The sequence below is a fragment of the Otolemur garnettii genome, unplaced genomic scaffold (assembly GCF_000181295.1).
Source record: "Otolemur garnettii isolate 467f Iridium unplaced genomic scaffold, OtoGar3 scaffold00061, whole genome shotgun sequence".
Lineage (NCBI taxonomy): Eukaryota > Metazoa > Chordata > Mammalia > Primates > Galagidae > Otolemur > Otolemur garnettii.
In genome coordinates this window covers 4,794,509-4,818,873 of record NW_003852456.1, presented here as the reverse complement: position 1 = coordinate 4,818,873, position 24,365 = coordinate 4,794,509, and positions in this window count along the sequence as shown.

Below are 24,365 nucleotides of genomic sequence, written 5' to 3'. Positions count from 1 at the left end.
CTGAGACAGTGCCGGACCCTGCGGGCTGAGGGCTCGATCGCACAAGGCTCCCCTCCCGCTTTAGGTGACCATCACAAGGTGTCAGAACACCGCAGGGTGTTCTGCCTGTGCTTCTGAGGGACCAGCTATCACTCGGGTTCCCACAACCACTCCTTCGTGCTTATTTACTTTGCAAAGGCAACTCACAGAACTCGGGGAAATACTTATGTTCACTGGTTATGATAAAGGGTATTACAAAGGTGCTTAGGGTGAGGTATGAGGGCAGTGGCTCGGAGTGGCCGTGCCCTCCCTGGGTGCACAACTCTCCTAGAACCTCCCTGAGTGTAGCTGTCCAGCAGCTGTCCAGCTTTGTCCTCTTGGGGTTGTAGGCAGGCGTAACTGATTACACCATTGGCCACTGGTGATCCGCTCACTCCGCAGCTCCTCTTCCCTCCGCAGATGGTGGGGTAGGATCGAAAGTTGCAACCCTCTGTGCACGAGGCTGGTTCCAGGGCAATCAGCCCCCAGTCCAGTGATAGAGGCTTTCCAAAATGACTTCGTTAACACAGGCGTCGTGTGTTTGAAAGGGCTTGCTGTAAGTAACAGAAGACTGTCCATCACCTTTGTTGTGTAGCTGGAGTTACTTCAGGACACTGAGGACAAAAGACCAAGAACTTTAGCAAGAGATATTCTTACTGTTCTAGTCAGCTAGGGAATAACAGGGTTCACAGGAAGCGACAGCCAGGGATCCTGAATAAAACCCCCAATGCATCATATTATCGCACTTTGAGAAAAAATAATTAGATGAGTTTATCATGCAGTACTACCCAATTCACATAATAAATGAAGAGCTTGAGTTTCTTCAGCCTCTAAATACTAATGGAAGTTCCCATTTAGAATATTAGAAAATGTTCACTGTTTTTTTATTTTTCAGATTTACTAGACCATTTTCAAATATAAGAATTGGAGAATTGAGAAAATAAAATCTGTAAATGCATTATGAAGCCCATTTTTAATTTCTCGTTCTGGTCCTCAAACTACTAAAGACAAGTTAAAACATCGGATCTCTCGTGTCTAGGTGCAGCGACACGGACCTGTACTCTCAGCTACTCAGGAGAATTGCCTGAGCTCAGGAGAGCAAGACCAGACTGGGTAACATAGTGAGATCCCCCATCTCAAAAATAAAATAGAATTTAAAAAATTATATGTATCTCCATGGTCTAATTAGGCCGGAGCTCAGCTACTAATGATCAGCTGACTCATAGATTTAATAGCTAGCCCTAAGATTAGAATAAAAACACGATGATTCTCAAAGAACTAAGCTGCCATTATTTTGAAAATCCCTCATCCAGGATGCCCTTTTCAAAAATCGAATTATCAGTTGTGTTTTCAGTAAAAAACAACTTTCCATTTGAGATTTACATAACATTTGCATTTGTTAATATGCCAGTTAGTTCCAATTAATAGAAAAATGAATAGCAAACCAAGAAAAAAGGGCAAAAAAAATTGAAGGACTTTCTCTTCGATTATTTTTCAATGTGACAGAAGCTGTGTTTTGAGGCGGGATGAGTGGGAAGAGGGTGGGGGATGAGAGGAGTGATTAATTGGCTCAAAAATAAACTAGAACACCAGGAGCATCTTAAGAACCACCAATTTACTTTCAAACCACTTGCAGACTATTGTATAGACGTTAATTTATTTCCAGGAGATAATTTTTGTATATTAGAAGAATTAAAAAGTCAGCAAAGACCCATTGTTGCTTTATCCATTATTTATTGAGAAGGAAATGAAGGAGGAGAATGGACACAAATTAGAACTGCCTAACTGTTCTGAGACTACGCTAAAGTGTTGTGATTTTATAGGGTCTGAACGTGCAGATGAAGGCTGGGAGTTACGCTGTTGTCTTTGGACCTCTGGAATTAAAATCACTACACCAGCGATTTCTTCTAGTTATAGTAGTTACTACCGTGGAGCGAAAGTAGAGCTTTATTTTTCTTTGACTTCTGAAGATAGATTAACATATAAATGTAGATAGATGTAAATTAACATAAATGTACAATTAAGTCCAATAAATCTATTTATGTTAAATTGTAGCCTTAAAATGGAGTGATTTTCCAAAACCTTCTCTATAATCAACTTAGGCAGGATCTTTGTAAGATTTGGAAAGTTTATGTATCTTTATAATCCCAGCTTATTGCTTATTTCAAAAGACCAGTGTCATTCTTCTCTGATCGATTATCTTAGGGCAGCAGCGTGGGACAGGGTCTATCTCTGCCACCCAGGCTAGAGTGTAGTGGTATCATCATAGCTCACAGCAACCTCAAGCTCCTCAAAGGGGGCTGAAGGGATCTTCCTGTCTCAGCCTCCCAAAAGTACTGAGATTACAGGCAAGAACCACAGCACCTGCCTATGATCAATTTTATCAATAAAGGTGTAATTGAATTCATCGGAATTTTGAGGGAAACTAATTTATGCACGCCTTTCTGTTCTCCTTATGAAACTTGAGCATATGAAAATCTGCGTATCAACATCATTACTGTCCCCGAGGGCCATTTCCTCCTGTGGATATCCCTTCTCCTTGTTCAGATGATGCGATCAGCCTTGAACTAGTCTGTAGACAGCAGAAAATGACTAGATGTCTGGATAGTTTATGGGACATAGCGTAGGGGAGAGGGGAGACTCCAGATCTGAAATCAAGAAAATTCTACCTTACTATCTTGATCACTAGAGTCCTGGAATGGTGATGTCGTCAAATATTTGCTTTCCAGTCTTTGTTTCCCAGAACCTGTTGGACTGAATAATTATTTGGGAGTTCTGACCAAGGAATTCTGACATTATGCATTTTAAAAATGCAAAATCCATTAAATACTAATATGCTGTGACTCACATCTTTGAAAGAAAAAGTTCTTTGTTTGCAGTTTGGAACCTGCCATTCTATTTTATTATTGCAGAAGTTCCCAGCAGGCATGTTCACCCAGATTTAATTATTAAGCCATAACGTATCTTTGAAAGTTTCCCTTTCTACTGAATGCCTAGGAGTAATTTAGAATTGCTTTTTTCAATCATCTTATATGGCAAATCAAACTTCAATGCAAAGTATGTTTTCAAATGTTTGGAAAGTGAATGTCACTGAATTGATAAGAGTACCAGATGCCAAGCCAAAGAAAACAGGAAACTGTGGAGACCGACTTGTGTGGAAATGTATTTACGTTTTAGGTAACAGCTCTAAGTATCGACTTACACAGAAGCTTGATGGAGACAGGGCTCTCATCCACTTTGCTCATTTTTTTAATCCCAAGAACATAGCATAGAGCTTGCCCCTTGTTTGAGGGCCCCATAAACATTTGCTGAATAAATACATGTGTGAATGAATCACTCAAAGCCGTATGCACTCCTCACATCACCACCACAAACACACTTTTCTTAGTACTTACAGAAGAAGAGGTTGGAGATTTTGATATTAAACATATACATGTGTATGCAGAGTTATTCAGACTCGGTGAGATGATGTTGACTGCAGGAGACCAATTTTCAAAGACATTCCCATTTTATATGAAAGTATAACTAATTAAATATAACCCTAAGAATCAAAATTTTCCTATACTGAAAAAAAAGCCTACCATTTATTTCCTTGCTTTTCATTATTGAGAATATTAAGACTCTAACAAATGCAACAGTGTAACCTGGTTCTTTTTACCCTCAATGAATCCCTAACAACAACAACCAAAATACTAGGAGATATAAACCTTAACTAGTCCTTACCTGTTTATGGAGAATGAAAATGTACTTTGGAATAACCAAAAACTCACCTTCAAATCTCCCGGGTATGGGTTCTACAGGAACTTCAAAGAAAGGGTTGGACTAAAGCAAAACGTTTCAAATGTCATGACATTAACCAGATTATTTAGAAATATTGAATATTTGTTGAATATTTAAAAGTTCTCTATTTTCAAAGATCTTTAAAAGAAAATCATTTAAATTAAGACAGACGTAATTAACAAGTATAGATACTGTGTGTTAAATACCCGCATGTAGAATTTATAAGGAAATCCAAAGAATTTGGTCAGTGAGAAAAACATAGTGTTTTAAAAAATAAACAAAAATGGATTTGTCTGTTTTTTCCCACTCGGCCTCACCTGTTAAGTGTGTTTGGATAGTTTCTCCACTGCCAGATTTTTACATAAGGTGCTGATATTTTAATTCAAAAATGACATTAGAACATGTCCTTAATGAAATACCTTAATTACAGCTCCTTGTTATTATTAAACTTTCCCTAATTTGTAAAACACACATAAAACACGCATTAAACTTTCCTTAATTTGTAAAACACACATGTAAAAGGGTTACAAGAAAATGCTGTGGTGGTTGCAGCATTTAATGTAAGTAGATAATTGCTGACTTCACTGACAAAACTTGAGGGTTACTCTCTCTTCAATAATTCAGATGTCACCAAAGTCAGTAGAAACTCATCGTTTTTCCTCAGTCAGAGTTGGGAAAAGTTTTAAAAAATATGAAGCTTACTATGATGCTGACATCAATACGAGACTAAATCATCACTTATTTATTATTCTGTCTTACAAACATTCAAAGTTGAAAGCCTCGAGGCTCATATGCAATAAAATATCTCAGCATTAAACTAAATAATACAATGTCAAAGATAAAAGACTGATATCCTACCCAGACACCTCTCTTTCATGGCCTAGGAAAACAACTATCTAAACAAGTAGATTTTGCAGAATGCTAACCCAGTCTCTCCCCTTACACCTCCACATTCTGAAAGATACTGGGGCAAGACACGGTTTGTCTGTCCTTGGCTTACTGAATAGAATTATCATTTGTCCACTTTGTTAGACAGAATCCCATTCAGAGCGATCAGAAAGTCTCTGAGAACACACTTCCCAATCGAAGCTATAAAACAAACTCAGAAGATGATATATTTGTCATTTAAAGGCTTCTGGAAGTCTCAGTTCATGCTATTAATATTACATGTGCGTTGAACCCAAAGTTCTAATTTAATTTCTATACTTTTCTCACACCAAGGAAATTTCTATTCCTTCAGATGTAATTTTTCAAAAAGAGTAGAGGGGGTCAGCTGATGAACCTGCCCTTTCACACTGAGTCACCAGTCACCAGTGAGAAGACAACATGGGCCTGGGTCATTTTGTCTGCAGGTTCTCACCGCTCACCTTGGGAGCTAAGGCCCACCAGTACAGAAAATGGGGCAAAATAACATATACTAGCTTGGCTGATTTCACGGCATGAATTACCTTCATGTTCAAAACAATGTACTGGCTTACCTGATAAAACGATTCTGTAAGTGGATGGCTGCGTTCTGAATCTTTGTTTTCTGGAGCCATGTGGCTTCATGGGGGTGTGCACACCTAAATATCATTAGAAAACCAGTAACATCACCTCAAGCCTACTATTTTTAAATAGTGAGCTAATTAAAATTTGAATTGAAGCAGATCAAGCTCCCTGTGATGTCACCCTGAACATCCAGCTGCATCAAAGTGATACGTAAACCATCCCCAGCCACACTGGCAGGGACGAAAGGAGGCTCATCAGAATCTTAGGGGAAAAGTGATGCCTTTCCCAGCCTGAAGCTGCCACCATGGCTGCTAAGAGGGCCAGCAAGGAGAAGCACGTCCGGGAGAGCAAAATGACTCCCTGGAGAGGTCAGAGTCTCGGGCCAAGGCCGGAATCTGGTAGAGTCCTTAACTCCAAGATCCTCTAACTTCTGCGATAGCTGACTTCACAAGGCCCCTTTCGTTAAGAAAATTTCATACAGCAAAACAAAGAAACTCTTCTTGAGGAAAAGAATGACTTTTACAACAAATCTTAAAGTTGGGTCCTCGTGAAACTACAAATTAAGCAGTAAGGAAATCCATATCTTTGGCTAAAAGCTCAAAAACTTACTGCCTGTTCTGAAGCCCATTTCTCCCGTCATTCTGTTCACCGGAAAACATGGCTCATACGCAGAAATGCTTAACAGAATGGCTGTGGTCAGTGTCGCCGGAAAACCTTATGGTGTCACTTGTTCAAGGAGAAGGGGGAGTAAAGCTGGCCACACATAGAGGCCCACTCTGGTGTTTTTCCCTTTTAAAAATAACTATACTAAATATCCATTAATTTTAATATGTTCTGTCCTCAGTCTATCATAAAGATAATTTAAACATTGCTTGGAAAACAGATTCTGAAGGTAAACAAATTGCACGTAATCATAAAGCGTAACACTGTATGTATGACTATTACTGTTTAGACATCCATGGGTACAATATGCCCAAAAGGTAATTTGACTTTGTAATATACTCCAGCTTAAATGCAAATAAAAGATGCATTGAAGGGCACAATAGTGGTAGTCAGATGCAGGCTGCTGTATTACATAAATTTATCAGGCGCACAAGACCGGAGTAACCAGCGCAATTGCCAGCGTGTATCTGGGGAGCAGTCCTGGGTGTATTGTGCAATAAACATTATACAGCACAATAAATGAAGCAAACTAGCTGGGAAAATACGGAAGGGGAGAGAGCTGAGAAAGGATTATAAAGTATCGCTATGAACATTAGCGTAAGTGATGGGTTATAATTTTCCTGCTTTTGTCTTCTGACAAATTGTCTATGTGGTAATCTTTCCATCATACACTATCATTTAAAAACAATGTTTCCAACATACGTATCATTTAAAAACATATACCTGTGAAATCCATAGTTTCCTTGTCAGGTTTGTTGCTGTTATTCAGTACATGTCAAGTATGCTACTTAGGTGGGAAATTTATAGCAGGCACAGTAACTGGGTTTCCTAAACACCTCCCTTAGAAAAACAAAATGAAATATAACACCAATGAGAAGCACCAGAGCACGGTTATGTTATTTTGAGCTAGTGAGCAGAGCCTGGCGTGCTTTCTGAAGCGTCGGCCCCTGTACCCGTCCTACGAGTTGGAAGCACCCTTATGATCCGATCGTCACATCATCCATTCTGTGCTCCCTGTGACTTGGGGTTGTATTCCCCCATCGTCAGAACCTGTCCGAAAACAGACATTCTGTAGCTTAGCTTTTTCTAGCACTTTTTTTTTGTTTACTTTTTTAAGAATCTTTAGATTTGGTCATTTCCTCATTATTTTCTAAAATTTTCCCCGATGTTTTATTGTTTGGCAATTGTCCCTTTTCTTTTCACTATTAGCTATTCCCTTGCTATTGGAAACTCATTTTTTTTTTTTGTTCTCTCAAGCATGTGTTCTGACCACCCCCTTAGTTATGGAGGGGGAGAGGTTAATAGCCATTAGTAGATATATGTCCCTTCTAGAATCTGAACTTGCTTTTAAAATTTGTTTTCCCTCCCTTAATTTATAAATATTTTAATCAATAATGTATCTATTATTTCCCAAGTGAGCCCTAAGGGGTGTGTTTGATGGCCTCACACAAGCCATTCCAGGAGAACAGCCTCTCTCCAGCAGCTGACACCGTGAGCCTGGCTGGTTTCTCCCTCTCCTGAGTCCCTGTGTTTTAGGTTAGGCAGCAACGGAGGACTCAGCCCATCACGGAACCAATGAAATTGATGTGTTGTGCGAGTGCCCTCACTCACTTTGCTGAACTCGCGTTGTGTGACCCATTGTGTATTCACTCAGAAGCTAGCCTGGAACAAAAAGCCAGTCACCAGAGAAAACCACTGTCTGTCCTCAGCGTCATAATTACACTGGATCAGCATCAGCTCTGCATCAATAATTAGACAGGGCTCCAATAATTATGCTGGCAATGAAACAATATAGTCAAGACTTCAGTGACTTCATGAAGCGATTGTCCAAGAGTTGAAACCAATGTTGAAGATGGAAGCCTCCCCCACACATACCTTACTTGTAAGGCCACAGATGACTGAGAACCAAGTGCCCTTTGTATTGTTTGGAAGATTCCCTTCCAGTTGTAGCGTCTTCTGCCAACTAAAGAACTACACTTGCTTTCATATATGACACACTCGCTTTTAAAAATCTAATTAAAACTTTCTTTTGGGTCCTTAGGTAGAAAGATGGCTCTGCTGAGATGAGCTCTTAATTAATGCACTGAGAGCCTGAGAGTCCCACCTCTCAACAGGAATGATTGACGTCCAAGGATACATAAATTACTCTAATTGAGCTCTGCCTCTGTACACACTTCCCACGGCCGACTCATCAGAGAAGCCAGGTGAGTAGACCAGCATAAAAGTTACCTCAATATGTTCTACGCTTCCCCAAGGGGTAGGTGAGGAACTTTCCAGACTGTTGCACATTTATTGTCACAGAAAGCAGTTCTTTTCTTCAATTGGAAGATGTGGGTTTCCTGTTGTAGGGATAATTATAAAAATTAGCATTTTTAACATGGCCATTTAAATTTAAATAATCACATTCTCTTCCCAATTTCCAAGCAGCAAAACTTGCAAGCCAATTACAGTATGCAAAAATCATTTGCATCATTTGTTGATACTAAATTGTGTTGCATAGCAACCAGTGCATATGCTATGGGAGGCATTGTTTGGAATCAAATCCTACTTTAGTCCCTGAATTTACCTAACTGTAAACACACCTAATCCCCAGGCTCAGCCAAAGACTATACTGAAATGTTTCCTTTTTGTTTATTTCATTCTGCAAGAAATGTATAGGTATTCTCAGGCTCTTAGTTTCATGAAATCTAGTACACTCCTTGGCATAATCTAGGTGATCTATTAGTCTAAAATAAAATTCAGGGACAGGGCTGTTTGCTAAAAATGAACATAATTATACTTCATCGGACTTCCCCATTTATAAATCTTGAAGTTTTTAATGATGATTTTTTAATTCCTTAATAATTATGAAAAACTCACTATTTCAATATTTGAGAAAAAGAGAAATAATATGAGAAGTTCAGGATACTAAATTATTTATTTGACATAAATTGCTAAAAATGTATTATTATTCAGACAAAATATAACTAGGAGTTAATTTTTACAATATAAAACTTTGAAAGGCAAGAGTGAGGTGATGAAGCCCACGAAGAGTGCTTGATTAAGAAATTATTAAGCATGAAGGGATACAGCAAATTGAATAGCACTGGACAGAGCCCTGGTGAAAACAAAAGGGAAAAATACAAGAAACACAAACTCTGCTGCCAGTCTTGGAAATAATTAATAAGTGAGCAAACCTAAACGTGCTCCAAAAACAGCACCGGAAACAAGTAGAGAAACAGGTCCAGATTCAGGAAACAGGAGGAAACAGGTCCAGATTCAGAAAATATTTAACAGGGGCCGCCATGAGCTAGTAACAAAAGTCAAAAAGAATTCTTTTACGATTTTGTGTTACTGAAACATTCAAGAGGCCATGGTGCTTCCAGACTCTCTTTCCACTCCACCGTCCTTTGCTGGCCTACTGTTTCAGATTGGGGAAAATGGAGAGTTCCACTTATGAAGAAAACATCAGACGGCCACATTTCTATCAAAACAGCTTTATTATTACCTGTGAGAAAACCTGAGAGATATGAGAAAATTCTGAGCTGATGAGCTCGTAAAAAGTATGAAATGCTTTTAGCATAGAGACTACCTTCCTATGACTGAAAGGGAATAAAAATGGAACAGATTCTTGACTGTAAGATCTGTCATTTGGTGACAAATAGTATCCAAATACAGTGTATTTCAATGAAATATAAATAATATGCCATTTCTATTTAAAAAATATTAAAATGTAAGGAAGGTCCGATCACTCAAAAAGCCACTATTTATTTTTATTTTCTATAATTGTGTGTTCATACCACAGTCCTTGATCATAGATTACATGCTAAGCATGGTGTGGGACTTGAAGTGGTTTTCTATGAAATTACACTGGAAATGGCCTAAATCTGTTCAGATCTCTTGAGAATTTATACATTTGATAATCATGGCAAGGCAGTAGCTCTGTGGGCTTCATTAGTGCCTTAGCTGCAGAAATATTTATTAGGAGAAAAAGTAACCATATGTTCATGATGTTGGCAGATAATTCTACTCGAATTCACATATTTTTAATGCAGTTGACAGAAAATTCAACATCCTTGAACAATCCTATATTGGTGATACCTTTGCATGTGAGCTGGTAAAATGGGCCTGAATTAGTATCAACTTCTTTCTTTTTATGTGTTGGGTGATCAGACTACTGGCCCCTGACACGAGACCATAATTCAATAATTACTTGATACAGTTTCTTAGTATTTCTTTCATAGAAGTACTTATGCCTTTTAATATCTGTGTGTGGTTTATAGATTCACTCAACAAATACTTAGGGTTTTATGTAACTCTTTTTTTTTTCTGGTGCTAGAACTTTAAGCCAAACAGATTTAAAAATGAAAAAATAAAAAAGGTCTTCCTGGTCCTCATGGGGCTTACATTATTTTGAGGAGAAATAGACTATAAAAAGAATAATAATAGTTGGAATAAGAATATAGCTGTAGGCTCGGCACCTGTGGCTCAAGCAGCTAAGGCGCCAGCCACATACACCTAAGGTGGCGGGTTCGAATCCCCAGCCCGGGCCCACCAAACAACAATGATGGCTGCAACCAAAAAATGGCCAGGCGTTGTGGCGGGCGCCTGTAGTCCCAGCTACTTGGGAGGCTAAGGCAGGAGACTCGCTTGAGCCCAGGAGTTGGAGGTTGCTGTGAGCTGTGATGCCATGGCACTTCCTACCCAGGGGGATAGCTTGAGGCTCCGTCTCAAAAAAAAAAAAAGAATATAGCTGTATGTATGTGTGTGTGTGCCTGTGTGTATGGCCTATGGTAATAAGTACTATGGAGAAAAATAAAATGGGGAAGGATGCCTGGACGAGTTTTTGTACATACGGAAGATCTTAATGAGAAAGCAATATTTGAGAAAAGACTTGAAGGAGGTGAGGGAAGGAGCGCTGTAGATATTGGGGATAGAGTTCTAGGCAGAAAGAAATAGGTGCAAAGGCTCTGGGAAAGACTCAGGTACGAATGTTTGAGAAGTTTGGCTGGTGTATTCAAGAAGTAAATTACCATCAGTGGGCCAGAAAGCGAGTGAATGCAAAATATGTTTATGTGTCTAGTCTAATTGCCTTCTAATAAAACTACACAAATTTACACTTCCACCAGCAGCAAATCAGAGAGCCGCTTTCCTCATCTCCTCATCTCTGCCAAAATTAGTTATTTAGCATTTTAAAATTTTATTATGTTGGTAGAGGGGAAAATTGCTTCCTGTTCCTTTTTATTTGCACTTTAACTAAAAATTAATATCTTTTCATCTGTTTATTGAGCGTTAGGATTTCTTTCTAAATTGCCTTTCCTAATTTGTTTGTACTTTTTAAAATTAAATCAAACTTTTTATTTTGAGATCATTGTAACTTCACACGCAATTACAACGAATAGTAGAGAGACCTCACATACCTCTGACCCTGTTTCTACACTAACATCTTATAAAACTGGAGAACATTTTAACCGAGATGTCCACTTTGATACAGTCAAGAGTGGAGTTTTCCTAAGTTTTGCCCTTTTTCTATTGTAGTAATCATCTTTTTATGATTTATTTAAATATTTTCTTTGAAAATTCCAAAAATTATCTTGTCAAACATATTAAAGACATATTTTCTCCCAGATTTTCACTTGCCTTTCGCTTTTATTGATGACATTCTAGGCTAATTGTTTACCATCTTTTCTTTATGACTTCTGGGTTTTACATCCTATTTGGGAAAGTCTTATCCACTTTGTAAATTTGCCTTATAATACCTTTTTGGTTTTATTTTTCAGGTTAAAATATTGATTTATTTTAAATTTATTTCGATGTGAAGAATTAGGTAAGAGTTGAGGTTCATTTCTCTTCAAAAAGTTAGCCAGTTGTTTCTGTTCTGTTTATGTGAAATATCACTTACACCCTCACCAAATTTCCGTATTACTTTGTGTCTATTTCCGGACTCTCTTTGATCCCTTTCACCCTCTCTTCACGTCTCTGCCAGTTCCAAGCTATTTGATTACTGTGCCACCACATCTGGTTTACTGGATGGCAGGACTAAGTGTTCCTCCTTGCTTCCTTCTCTCCTCCCCAAGAAATCTTCTGGCAGTTTGTGAATACTTATTTTTTAACCTAAAACCTTTAGCATCACTTTGTCAAGTTAAAAAAAAAGTTTTCTATTGATTTTTCGATCTGAATTGAATTACTATTAAATTCATAGATAAATTGGAGGAAATTCTGTATCTCTACACCATGTAATATCCTTATCGAAGTGCTTGGTAGCTTTTCAAGTTCTTTAGCGGAGTTTAAGGTTTCTGTAGAGAAAACCCTTCTGTTATTCATGTACACTTATTTTGCAAGTCCATGCACCCATGCATGGTCCTTAGCGTTAACTTGGTCCATAATAAAAAACTCAGATGCCATCAAAACTCACATCTTAATTTGCCTTAGAGCTGCCAGGCTATGATTTCTGTATCTAAATTACTAATTCCTAACACATGACATCTTGCCCATGTTTTTGCTGGTGGCAGCAAAATACAATAGCCAGAAGGCAAGTAAAGAAACAGATTTTTTATATTTTCAGAGGTAGGTGGACCCGAAATGAGCATCTTGTGTACATAAAAAGAGTAAGTTGTAAAAATAAAATATGTAGGGTTGGATAATCATCTATAATGTTAACAGTCCAATTGCTTGTCATGTGGAGGAAGGTTGTGCTTTAATTAAGCAATAAGACATGACAGGGTGTGAATTATGGAGTAATAATTCCTGTCTAGTCTATTGTGAGACAGGAGGCCGAGGGCCAGGTGTCACAGCATATACCACGCATAAATTATTACACTGTAACTTAAATCTAGAACATTACAGAATAATTCTAAAATATTTTTCAAATAATTTTTCTAAATGAGAAATATAAGTTAAAGGTATTTCTTAAATTCTGTATCAAAATCATCTATTATAATGCTGTAAGATTAAGATGCCAAAGTAAAGCTTTTACTTTTAAAGAAAATTACAGATATGGTAAAGCTGGCTTTGTAATTGATCATTCTCTAAACAGTATCGTTTGAGAGAAAGTTTCTAGGAGGGAGACACATTAACTCGACTTTCAGTCCGTCATGAGATTAAAATGGTGGGAGCTGTTCTGAGACATTTTAAGACGGGTCCTGTGGGCTTTTATTCTTCACAAAGCAACACTAACCAATAACTTTAGCATAAGTATTTCTGAGGAAAGAAAATGAATCTCCCTGAAAAAAATTCGGCAAGGGGTGGAATAATTTTGCAGAATTTTGGGTCCTTCTAAAATCGGCGTAATTTGTGGTCCTAGCGCTTTCCCATGTAACACACCATTTTGAAGCTCCTCTTTTGTGGAGACATTAAAACAGATCTCTTATCACAAGAAAACACATTGTTTGAAATACGGCTTTTTAAAAAGAGAAAACTCATTTCTGCCCATTCAAAAGAAAAGTGTTTGAGGGCAAGTGTGTGACTGTGTTAGAGAGAAAGCCCTGCCTGCTTTTCATCTGCAGAACACTCTGGCCAGCAGAGTTTCAAAAGACCAGTTCTTTTTAAAGTTATATTTTTGTACTTTTATTGCAATATTGTATACTTTTAGGGTGGTTGGTGTGTGTTAACAAGTTCATCTTCTTTTGTGACTATGGGGAAATGAAAGTTACAAGATAACCTCCGACCATTCTTTTTGTGTCTGACCCTTTACATTCACGCGTGTTACTGCCAAATGCGACCTCTTTAATCGCTGTAACTAGAGTTAGATTAATATATGGCTCAAACAGTCTTTGGCAAGGTATATTTAAAGAGGCTTCAGAAACACCCACATCCCAAAACATGTCTTTTATTATCTTAGTACAGAGCCATTAATTATTTATTCTCTGGATTAACTTTGCCTTTCCAGTTGTCCCTTCGAGAATAAACGTCATCCCAAGTCAGTGACATAGAACCCAGCATGAGCTATGAATCTCCTAGCAGAGATGAGTTTAACTGTTTGCATTCGTACATGTAGAAAGCAGAGAGGAAATGGGAGGTGAGAAAATCGTGTTGTATTGGACATGGAAAGAAAAAGTTTCCAGCCATGAAACTTGGAGGAGCTGTTACTGTAAGTGACAGCCCCTTAGCTGATGGAAGGTGGCTTGGAAGCACACTGTTCATGCCCGGGAGGGACCGAAACCTCTGCAGGAGAAGCAGAGTTGTGAGTTCTTCAGGCAAGGCTGAGCCACGTCTTCTCATATGGTGCCGTGTGCATGTCCTAAATGATGAGAAAGTCAGCGGAAGCCAAAGAAAACTTTATCTTCAGTACTTAACACTCTTACCAACTTCTTCACTTGTGATAGGTCCGTAGGTTTATCACAGCAATAAAACTATCCTAAATGATGAAAAAGTTACTGAAAGCCAAAGGAAATTTTATTCTCCGTACTTAACACTTTTACCAACTTTATCACTTGTGATAGGCCCATAGGTCTAGCACCGCGATAAAATAAAGATCATTTTTAGCACTTTCTTCTGGTTTCTGTTTTGCTGAACTAGGCAGGATCTACTCAGTGGTTCTGATTGCTCCATTTTATAGAGCTTATCTCAATAGGATTTTATTCCAGAATTTTTTTCATGTCAGGTTAACCTTAAGAAAGCACTTTCTCATTCACTCGAGGATAATCATCAACTCAAAATGTTTGCTTTTATACCATCCAGCCGATTTCCAGGGTAGGCTTCCCTGCCGAATATCATATACCGGGTAGATATCTAAGTAAGCTGAAGGGGCCACAACTTCTTCTTACTTTTTCTCTGAGATATTTTAGGTCAGCTTTGAGCCACATACATGTTAGGTGGTTTCCAAAAAGGGTAACAGCCACTTGTAGAATAAGCTTTGGAGGACCATGATATAAGATGATCACGTTAGCTTCCAATAAGGTTCAATAAATGTCAAGGGTATTTTTAGAAAAGGGCAATCATTTACTTTGTTTTAATTTTCATACTAGTGTGTCCCGAACCTAGGCTATATCTACATCTTTTTAATTTTTTAAAATATTTTGTATCCATTTCTACAGAGATATAAATTTTAAAATATTTCAACATACAATAATTTGAGAAAATATTTGTTTCACCGGTTAGCCGCTTGTTCTAACTGGCAATGAGTCTTAAGTTTTGGCTGGTCATACCATATAATGGGATGATCAAAATTGCATTTTCTAGATTTTGTTTGTTAAGGTAAGTTATTAGTATTATTTGTCAGAATCTTGATGCTAGTGATTATGCAGCATAATTGTCTCATTGACGTGCAGAATTAGAGTTAATGTAGAGATTCAGAAACAAAGGGGTGGCGAGACCCCCTACACACCGAAAATGATGAGTCCCATCCTTTAACCCAACAAAGTAAGTTGAAAGCCAAAATTATTTCCTATGAACAATATTGTTTCCTGCTAAGGTTAAAGATGGAATAGTTTTTCAAACTGGATTTAGCCATTACGAAGAATTAGCAACGAAATAAAATTATTTTCCCAGTCTGAAATCAAGACTATTAAATTTCTTCCCTTACCCATTCTAGGAGCTCCCTCCTCCCAGTGTCAGGTGCCTTCCTTCTTCCCCAGAACAGCAGGCAGGGCATAGTGGTGCGTAGCTGTAGTCCCAGCTATTCAGGAGGCTGAGATGGGAGGCTCACTTGAGCCCAAGTGTTTGAGGTTTCTGTAAGCTGCTTGCAAAAATAAATTTGGGGCTGGCTACAGTGGCTCACTCTCATAATCTCAGCACTCCAGGAAGCCCAGGTGGGTGGATTGCTTTGAGCTCAGGAGTTAAAGACCAGCCTGAACAAGAGCAAGACCCTGTCTCTACTAAAAATAGAAAAAGTTGCCAGGCATTGTGGTGGGCACCTGCAATCCCAGCTACTCGGGAGGCTGAGGAAGGAAGATTGCTGGAGCCCAAGGTTCAAGGTTACCACTGTGCATTAGCCTGGGCAACACAGTGGAATCTTGTTGAAATAAATAAATTTTACACATACGCACACCTACATACACAGAGGGTGCCAAAAAACGGTATACACATTTTAAGAAAGGAAAACACTGTATTAAAATTGTAACACTCCACATATACCATTAACAAAAGATAAATACAAGTCATGCTGAGCACCTCTTATAACTGCAGAAGTCAAACATGACTTGAGTGTTATAAATTTAATACAATTCTTTCCTTTCTTAAAATGCATGTGTGTTTTTTTCTGCCCTCTGCATGTGTGTGTGCACATGTGTACACGTGTGCATGTGCAGGTACCTAAGGGCAACAGCAGGAGGGAAGCCCTGGAGTAACAGACCTGAGCACTGGCCTTGTCGCATCACCAGCCCAGAGTTGTTTCTCCAGGAAGGGTCCCATGGCAGGAGAAGCCAGGGAGCAGCTGTCCTCTGTCCTGCGCCTAAGCCCAGTTTCCTGCCAGGTAGACTGACTGGCGTCCTGGTCTTTGTGTGTTGTGGTGGCAGTTTTGCTTGAGTATCTCTGTTGTGATCTTTGGGGAAGAGAGGCAGCTCAGGGGTCAGGGGAGAGCACTGATCGATACATTAAGAAGGGAGAGAGGAAGTGACACCCAGCTGGTGCCCACCCTCTCCCACAGGCGCCTCAGTCCCCCTTCTATTAGGTGTGCCGTGTTTTTGTAATCCATCATCTTGACTCTTATCTCTTGGTTCCCAGCATCCCTTTCTAGCTTCTTATTTCAGTTCCCTTCACCAGATTTGCTGTTTTTAAAGTCTCTGAGTTGAAATCGGTAGCCCGGAGTCACATTCCTGATTCCTATCCTACACCGGTGTTGTTTCTGATCGTCTAAATCTCGGGCTGTCCCGCCATGCTTCTCTCCAGCCCAGCAGAAAGGACATGAGTCCTAATTTCTGACAAGGTCATCCGTAATAGAAGTTGTCGAAATTCCTCGTTACTACGTTCAGATTTAAAATGGAATGTAGGCATCTATCAAGACCAAAATGGAGAGAGTCACCTTACTGTCACCCACTACAGTGGCATCATTTTATTTTTTGGAATGAGATTCATTGACAATATACCCTCCATTTTATTATCTCAAACCCCTGCTGTGCAGACAGCACACAACAGGAAATAAAATTATGAAAAAGTAAAGTCAACAGTTGCTAGGAATTTCCATTTTTGCTTCCAAAATAGAAAAACAAAACCAGATATTTTAAAATTATGGCATACAACGTGACCAAGAAAATAACGGAAGTACTAAAGCCAAAGAAGAAACTAGAAATAGTGCAGTGGCAATTTAATAACTGACAAGACTTCCTCCATCTGCTGAAAAGAGTTTAAACCCTTACCTGCCCCAGCTAGTGCTCAAGCTGAAAGCCAAGGTTGGCTGCTGTGGCAGACGCATGAGATGACGATTCATGTGCAAATACATTTCTCTGCTTAATGAGTGTCATGCTATTTGTCTAAAAGAAATAAGAATCCTCAAGTTGTGAAGTGTAAAAAAAAAAAAAAGACTCAAAAGAAGCGGGAGAACTAAAATATATGTGTACAAATAGCATTAGGACACCTGGAGGTAATCAGCTCTGCACCTGGGACTCAACCAGCTACAGGTCAGGAGCTCTTCACACAGAAACGCTGTAAAAGTGAGGAGGTTGGTGGGAATCCTAGATAATCAGCCCCTGTCAAAGCATAAAAGAGAAAAATATCTCCCCCATGAAAGCAAGAGCAGAGGCAACCTCTGCCATTGAATCCTTATCTCTCAGACCCCTCCCGGCTCTCCGTAATTCAGAACAGGCAGGCAGCCGGCTGTGCAGATGGAGGCGCTGCGGCCAGGGTCCACGTGGAGCATTACAGATCCGGCGAGTTGTCTAGTTAACAGTCAGCTATTTTTGGATAACACCCATAGTTGTTTTTGCAAAAATAAAAAAGAGACTTATCCTGAGTTCAGTATATAAAAATATTTTCACAGGTTGGTGCTTGGGCTTGAGCCATTTTTCTCAAATTGAAACTCAGCTGATCACTCAAGCTGACTTCCTTTATAATGGACAGCAAAAACAGACCCTGGGAAACTATACGATGGGTCACACTGGTAGCATCTTACAGTTTCATGTCCCCAAAGAAATGTTTTAGGTACTGATTATTATTTGCAGGTACTTTTGTTTGTTTTTTACTTTGAGCAAGCAGATGGCCAAGCAGCTTAGAGACTTCCTTGGATGTCAGACCGGCACCCGGTACTGGGCCAAAGAAGGCGCTATGTGAGTCTGGTACCTCGAGTGATGGGCGGGATTCCTCAGGCAGCAGCAGCGCTGCGGAGAGCGCTCCAGTTAACAGAATTTGGGCATTTAATGAGGCCTGATGCACTTAGGTAGTGAAATGATGTGGGGAAAGCAGCAACTGTATCAGATAGACAAGCAGGCTTTTGCAAAGCGCCTTTTGTAAGTATGCTGGCAGGTATTTAAGCTATAAATCAGCGTTCTAATCACAAGTCTTCAATCCAGTAACTAGATCAACAATCGCATTAGCATACTTGGCAAAAACAAAGTGAAAGTTATCTATGATGGTTTTAACAAAATAGAAGAAACAACAAAGAAACAATTTATTGTCTTTATTTAATGCCCCCTAATTGCCAGCACACACGCGCGCGCGCGCACACATACACACACACAGAGTTTTCTAACTAGTCCTAGAAACGGTCTTACATACCTCATTGCTGAATATCACTGCAGTCATCAGGTGACCAAGGGGAGGACTTCGAAGGTGACCTTAGTCATTTCAGCAGTGAGCTCTGTCACCCTTGCTCTAGGATGGATTCCCAAAATTAATTGTCAGGCTTCATATACACACACGTACACACAAACACACTCACACAATCCTCGTTGCTTGTAATGCAATGAGGAGAAGAAGACAGATGCCAACTAACCTGCTTTTGTAAGGAAGGTACAAATAGCATCTGAAGACGTCTCCATAGAGGAAACAATCATTTCAAGTGAAGAAGTGAGATGTTTCATAGATAAGAAAGATTGTGGAACAGGTCTTCAAAAGATGGGCAACATTTCAAATGGTAAAGAAGGAAAGGACATTTCCATAGGAAGCGCCATTATCAAACTGTTTAAGAAATGATCGCTGAGCCAGTCGGGGTGGGAGGTATGTGGAGACAAGCTGGAAAGCTGGACCCCGTGCTAGAGGGCCTTGGATAGGGGGCAAGCATGACTGCAGTCACAACTCTCTTCAGAACTGGACAATTCCAAAGAGTTTCTAATTGTCCCAGAGCAACCCATGTCTGACATTTCTATTCCATTATAGTCAAGACTCTTAATGGAAGATGTAGCCCCCAGAAAAAGAAAATGTCATGATATGGGCCCAAGGATTTCTCTAGTCTTGATGACTGTTACCTTTCCAAAGGCATTATCAAGATCAGGTATTAGGTTACGTTCAACCCGAGTGTCCCTGGGCTTTCCAGGGAGCTCGCCCTGGTTTCTCTGGATTGGAATTTTAGGTTCAGCAGAGTGGTGGAGCCCTTGGCCTTTCCATGTATCCCAGATGCCAGGTTTTGTTTATTGCCTTTTATTCTAAAGCTAATTAAAAGGGAGAGGGAAAAATCCCTTCTGATCTTACATCCAGTTATTCATCTACCTTTAACTTATTTACAAAATATTCAGTTCATCAGGCAGCACCTGTGGCTCAAAGGAGTAAGGTACCAGCCCCGTGTGGTGGAGGGGGTGAGTTCAAACCCAGCCCTGGCCAAAAACTGCAAAAAAAAAAAAAAATTCAGTTCATCAACTTTCTTTTTTTTGTCATGACCATTTTAAACTTTCCAAAGTTCTTATTTTATAGATTTTTTCATTTTTTATTAGTCTTATTTTTTTAAAACTCAAAGAAAGAAAAATGAAATTATTTTTCTAGTATAACAGGAAGCTAGAAAAGAACTCACATGGTTCTAGTCGTTAATCAGTCATATCTTTAATAAACTAAGAAATTTATCAAACTTCTTAGAAAAGTAAGTCAATGAATTAAAAATGTTGAGTGCATGTACCGTAGAAGGCTTCAATTTAAACACAGAGTTGAAATGGCCATTCAGAAACCAGATCAATTATTTATATTAATTGTGTGTAGTCATTATATTTGGCCAAAATCAAGCCACTTTTAAGTCAAACGTGTATTCCAAATGAGATAACATCTGTGGCTAAGTGACTTCAATACCTCAAACCGGTCCCTTTCTCCTGCCCTTCCCATTGCTGTGGGTTGTCCTGAGGCTGGACAGACTTGCACCTGTGTGTAGGTAAGAGCAGATGTCACTTGAGGTCTATTGCCTCTTGCTGAGGTTGGAACCAGCAGTGTCTACAAGGTTGCCTGGATTTCAGGAGAACAGTGCCCCTGATAGATGTCGTTTATTTTAACAAGGGAAAAGCAGACTAATTATGTAATCCCTGGTGTCCTGTCACCTCATTAACGGCAGCTGAGTCCTTTCTTGGAGAATATGTGGTGACGTACCAAATATCTAAATAATCCACAGTGAGTTTCTGGGCCAGTGGAGTTGGCCGCTGACCAAGGAGCGAGTCTCTCCTAGTGTCACCGTGAATCAAGAAAAACAAGTGCACGGATACAGAGATACCCAAAACGGAGAGGGACTGGGGGCCAGAGCTGCTGACACCTTTTCCCATGTGCTGTCTCTGAGAAACACGCAAGTCTCCTCTGCCTCCTTCTCCTAGCAAAACAAAGGGAATGCGACCCCCCACCTCCTTGCCCCGTAGCATAAATGGGCAGGAAGTCAACTCGGAGAGGGAGGAAAAGGCAGCCGTGCTTTCCTGTGGTTTGATTCATAATTGATCAATGGCAGTGTTGTTTCATTAGAAAATAAATAAATTTCTTCTCTGATTTTTCTTCCTCGCCCAAACCAAGGAGCTTATTGCTCTATTTAAAAAATAACAATAAAACAACAGGAGCCCAGGGCGCAGGTGCTGCTGGGAGGGTGGCCTGGGTGCTGCGTGCTTCAAGGTGGCCTGTGCAGGCAACAGGAGTACTAGGAATGATTAAACCCTGTCGGATGGGGTTAGGTTTTTAAAGCTTTCTTGCCTCCTGACAGGCTGTGACAGCCAAGTGGCACTGAAGCAGAACAAACTAGGATGGCAGTTTGCTGTGAGCAGTGCAACTGTCAAAACTGCTGTACAAAAGCAAACGTTAGGGATAACAACCAGCAAAGTTTGCAACCTGACGGCGCGGGTGCTGATGGCCAGAATGTCTCCTCGAGTCAGGCCCAGGTCCTTCTCCCTGTCTGGGGCGTTCCACTGCTGTGCTCGGGGCTGCCTGCCTCCTCGGGGCTCCATGGAGTGTCGCCTTCCCCTGTTATAACAAAGCACACTTTCTTTGGATAAAGTACCAACCAGCCCTCGTGTAACTTTCAGATGGAGTGCTAATAAGCGCCTACGAACATGCAGCCAGTGCGTGATTGGTCGTGTTCTGTGTTTGGGGCGATCGTATGCAATCCATAAGGAGAAACCCTGTCTGTGTGAGAGATCAGTTCCAATTACGCGGCTGCAGGAAGAGGTTGCAGCACAGACGTAAACCTGCTATCACAAATAGGGTGAAATACTTCACACCCAGAGCTCAACCAGTGAACTTAGTATTGTCACCAGCTTCTTGAAAAGCTGAAAAAAAAATAACTTTACACCCATGGGGTTTCACGGGTTTTTATTAGAAGTCACAATACACACTTTTCACCAGCAGTAAATGAGAAACCGTTCACCATTGTGAGAACTTGGGGAGAGTCTCTCAGCCCCTGTCATCCTACGAGAATTTTCCCTGAGTTTCCGTAGGTTGCAAGGAGGGAAGAGATTGCCCGTGGTCCCTGTCACGCACAGACTCAATTTGAGTCTCGCGCTTTGTCATATTTTTCTTGCTTGGGGGGGTCCAAAAGGGAAGGCGGAATCCAGTCTGCAATCTTCAGGGTGCCGAGCGTCTTACCTCTGCTGCGGTTAGACATCCAAGTGTAATATAAACCAGGAATTCTTCTCCGAACTAAAAATCAATTTTTCTGTCTAAGAAAGCTAATCTGAAAGCCCTCATGCGTGCATTACTGTAGGCTTTAACAAGCTGGTATGCTCAGCACAACAGCGTTCAGAGCAAGCAAAAGGCTTACCACTTACACCTAGTTAGTAAAAGTAATGACGATTAATTTACAAAATATCACTTGAAAGAGAAATAATCTCCACGCACTTGTGGGTCCCTAATAATTCATGAGACCTGTGATTTAGAAGTTGCATCTTCCTTACCTGCGGCCTCTGAGGAAGCAAACAAAATCATTCCCTTTTTCCCTTAGAAAGGAGAACATATTTTTTTAAAAGGATAGTAAATTAACTTGTGCTGGAAGCATCTATTTTCTTGCCTTCATCACCGCCAGCACCTTCTGTTTTCCTTGATCTATGATTTGCAAGCTACTATTATTATTTATGTGTTCTACAATTACGACCAGTGACACCTCCCCTTCTCCAGCCCTAAGCCACAGATATGAAAGGGATAAATGCTGTGTATTGTGACAGTCTGCCTTTTGTCTGTGCAACAATGACAAACTACACCACTGACAGCTCGCTGCTGCTTTTACTACTGCGCCCACCGCACTTCCCCTGTGCTCTCCAGAATGTGACGATGGATGGACTTGAATAAAAATGCTTCATGAGGATGGGGTGCATTCCTTTACCTCCCAATGAGCTCCTTTGGGGACACGCACTGAATAAAGGACAGAAGGCCCAGCATCATGAGGATGGCTTAAAGTTTTTGCACATCTTTGGGGGAGAGAAGAAGGAGGCTTTTTAGCTTATTCAACATCGATCTCTAGCCACAAATGTACTTAACGTTTTAAAGGTATTTAATTTTAAAATCATAGTGTACACATACTGTGGAAAGGGAATGCAGCGCAGAACCGTTTATAAATTCTTGGAACTATCTCTGTTTCCTAAGCCTGGGAGCGTTCAGTAGGTCCGCAGTCACACAGAAGAACCCAAATGTTCAAGGTTTCCAAAGAGCTACACTAATTAGCTTTTCAAGCTGTGTTAAGATGCAGTGTTTACTGGATAATTGCACCTTACGGAACAGAATAGATTAATAAATAAAAGAATCGCTGTGATTTTTATATACTCAACTTTGAGCTAAGTACACTCTTGTAAATATTTGACAGCCTGCCTCCATCTGATGCTGTTACACAGAAAAGATTACAAAAAGCCAACACCTACATCTAGCCTCACAAAGAGATTGCATGTGAGAACATGAAGTGCTGTTTCCTTGTTATCAGTACTTTGTAAAAGAAATATTCACCATCCTCCAGAATTCTACTTCTAAAGAAGAACATTTTTAAAAAAACAAATGTGTTTTCTACTAACTTCTATTTTAGGAAACACTTTAAAAAGTCAATAACAACTCTCTTCATTGTTTTTGTTGTTGTTGTTTGTTGTTGTTTTAAAAAAGAAAACTCATAACTTCCAAATTTTTTAATATTTATCTTGTTTTCATTCGTAGATGTTAAAATCTTTTGCCAGCAGCTCTTAAATATTCAATATTAAATCCTAAAAAAAATTTAACCATTTAGAATCCACTGCATATGGACAGAGTTGCCCAGCAGAATTGTTATTTCTTGAGGTTAGGGCAGAAGGGGTATAGGTAGAGAAAGTACAAAAAGAAAGTTGATAAACTCCAAAAAAGTAATAATAAGAAAAAGAAAAAAATTAAGCAATGTATAATCTTAAATCGTTTACTCAAAGTGAAAGTGAAATCAGATCTATCATGTAACAATAAATGTGAGTGAGTATCCCAGTAGAGAGTCTAAGATTTTAGATTGGGGTGAAAGAAAAAATTCATGTGCTTATAAAAAGCACACCTAAAGTAAAGCTTTCAAAAGTGTTTGAAAATATAAGGATAAACAAGAAGTGCCTGGTAAATGTAAAACCAAAAGAAAGTAGAAATTGCCTTATCAATTTCATCTAAAGTGAAATTCAAGGTTATCTCCATTAAACATGACAAAAAAAGAGTGTTATGGAAGCAGAAGTTCTTGTGTTCGTAAAGATGAAGAATTGTAAACTTTGGTGCACCAAGCAGCATAACTGTGGAATACTTCATGCAAAAATTCTCAGAAATGCAATTTGGTAACACCAGATGATAACCAGGACCTGGTTTATAAAATGCTAAGAGTTGTAATTAAGTAGAATCAGAAGAGCAAGGATCTTTATGACACAAACAGGTTGTGTGTAGGGTTGTATGTATGTGTATGTGCATGTGGGGGTAGAGAGTAGGTAGAGAAAATGATAGGCATTTTAATGAACAGTTAGATCATGCATTCTACTCATGGTTAGATCATGCACAGTACTCACCGTTAGATCATGCATTCTACTCATGGTTAGATCATGCACAGTACTCACCGTTAGATCATGCCTACTACTCACCATTACATCATACATACTACTCACCGTTAGATCATGCCTACTACTCACCATTACATCATACAT